The sequence below is a fragment of the Cariama cristata genome, unplaced genomic scaffold (assembly GCF_000690535.1).
Source record: "Cariama cristata isolate BGI_N322 unplaced genomic scaffold, ASM69053v1 scaffold14863, whole genome shotgun sequence".
NCBI classification, from domain to species: Eukaryota; Metazoa; Chordata; class Aves; order Cariamiformes; family Cariamidae; genus Cariama; species Cariama cristata.
In genome coordinates, this window is record NW_009610258.1 from 51347 (window position 1) to 54040 (window position 2694).

Genomic DNA, 2694 nt, shown 5'->3' on the forward strand with positions numbered 1-2694 from the left:
GCGATCGTTATGGGAACTGTGCCAATCTAAAAGATGTTTTTATTTATAAGGGTTTGTTCAATAATCTTTGCAATGAAGCTGATGAATCACTACAGTGGAAGCTGCTACACATAAGGGAAATTTGAAAACTTATTCTTGCTAATAATCTAGCAGGAAAATATATTTCAAAAGTAAAAAAAAAAAAAATCCTTATTAATGTGGTCAAAGAAACACAAAACATGTTTAAATAAAGAGCACTGCCTTAGGTTCAAGTGATTGCCAGGAAGTCAATTACAAAGACACGCAATCAAACACAGATATTGTCTACTCAGTATTATCTGGCATGTACTGCATGCTTGACTGATCTATCTTATTTTAGTCATTTAAGGTCATTATTCTCTGGCAAGTGTGCACCAAGATGCTTCCAGGTGCAGGTAGATTCTGTACAGGTAGCTGATGTCTGCTTTCTTCAAGTCAACAGTCTAAAAGGCACTATACCAAATAGTGAGAGATGTTAAGATAACTTAATCATTTGTTATATCATGATAAATTCTTGGCATATATCGTTTATATCTAACTGCAGAAGTTTTGCTTAAAAAGCAAAACAAAATTTGGAAAAAAAAAAAGAAAAAAATCCGCTTTACAGATGTTAAAGTGTAAATTTAACTACAGATAAAACCAGTAATGGCTAAAATCATTAACATAATGCAGAAAAAAGGTTGAATCCATCTTAAATGCTTTCAGAGTTACTCTGACCAACTCCTTTAACCTCCCACCTTCTCCTGTAACTCTCTTATTTCTTACTGTAAGATAGTTTTGCTTACAACGGCTCTTCTGGGCAGGCAACACTTATTTTGAGATGCACTGATGAAGAGATGCACTCTAACAAATGTCAATCCAGCCCTTTTAGAAACACAAATGAAGTACATGCCCACCTATTTCTGTTGATGGCCAAACAATATTTTACCCCATGATCAATCACTAAGTTATTCTTAACCATATATTGTTGAAGTAAGCCTACGCTAATGCTAATTTTGCTTTAAGGGGGGGAAAACTCTGTAAGTCTATCTGGACATGATTATAAATGAATTCTGATCGCATTTTCTACAATGAGATAAATGACTTGGGATCTGAAACCAGATGCTTTTAATTACTGATTTTCTTTGTTACATGAACCTCAGCTCCGCACCTGTACATTGTTCTTTCTTTGGACAGATGTACTGATGCCTCTTTTGCGTGCTCAGATCCGTAACACTGAGATAAATTATGATGGGTTCTTGGCTTCCTCCATTGAAAATGTTTTCAGCTGTCAGAGATATCTGTTTCTTGTTATTGGTTTTAGTGCTTTTGAAAGAAAAACTAAAACACTGACTTGTGTATTCTATTATAAATGAAGAGTATTCCCCAGCGGAATCCACAATGAGTAAGTGATGTATCTCCTTGGTCCTAGGAACTGTTATAAAAACTGCGTAGGTATTTAGTTCTCCCAAGTACTTCTAGAGAGTAAAAGTTTGTTTCCTACAAAGATTCTAGCAATGTGCCAGTTCCTAGTCAATTTATTTATGTCAGCTCACAAACTTAAAGATGAATAAAAATTAGACATAAGTAGTTAAGACACCTAATTGTCTCTTAAAGTAATGAGAATTAGGTACACAAATGTTATTTTCTTACCTGGCCTGGATTCTGGCAGTTCAAGGAGATAGCATAACGTATTGAAAAGAATCTCCTCCATTTCTTTTACCGGTTTTGGGGCAATTTCTTAAATCTTATCCCAGAAACAGTCATGCTCCAGAAAACTAGCTGCTTGCCAACAACAGTGAAACTCTCACAGCCACAATTTGAGTCCGGTCCCATCTGATGAGCGAGCACCCACCAAACCCTTCGTATGCCATCATCATCTACCAGCGAAGCTGAAGCCCAAAAGAATCCCACAGAGCAGAGATGTGGGGTTGTTGGAGGGTGCTTTCTCCCAGCTCCACAGCTCCCTGAGAGCAGGTAGCGGAGCTGAACCAGATTCTTCTTTGAAATGGAGGCACCTGACAGGGTCCTGGCAATGTATGTAACGGGGCTGAAATGTGGGTAGGGGCTGCCTTACAGTCTCTTATTGCCAAAGTATCACATGGTAGTTGTACACATACAAATCTAACACACGAGATTTTATCCTGTCTATTTGTTTTCAACCTTAAAAATATCAGGAATTTCAAATCTGGTGTTCCCTGGTTAGGCAAGAAGGGAGGCTCTGTGTGCCTCGTGTTACTTTATGTAAAGAGAAACGAAGGACTAAATTTTTAACAGAGAACTCTTTACGTTTAAGTATTTCTGTGGTATTTGAACTAACAGGTGCTAAGAAGCAAGCAAACAAAAATTCTGATGTTTAAGCAGCCTGATTAAAATGTCTCTTTTCACTTGATTGTTTTTAAATCCTGTTTCTTGTGATTTTTGTATGAGTAAGTGGCTCTTCAGGGGGGTCTGGAAGGTGGTTTGAACTGGTTGCAGTTAGCTGGTGAGAAGCCTGGGCAAAAGAGAGTTGTGTAAGCTCCTTCCTCTAACCTTGATTACTTAATCCTTTATATTAAAGGCTCACAAGATTGGATTCAGAGTTCTCATTAATCATCACCTATGGACATCACAGATGTCTTAATCCCACTAGTTCTTCATTTACTGTTGTGTTTACAGAGCAGGAATGAACTCCATTCACAAAGGTGTATACAAAAA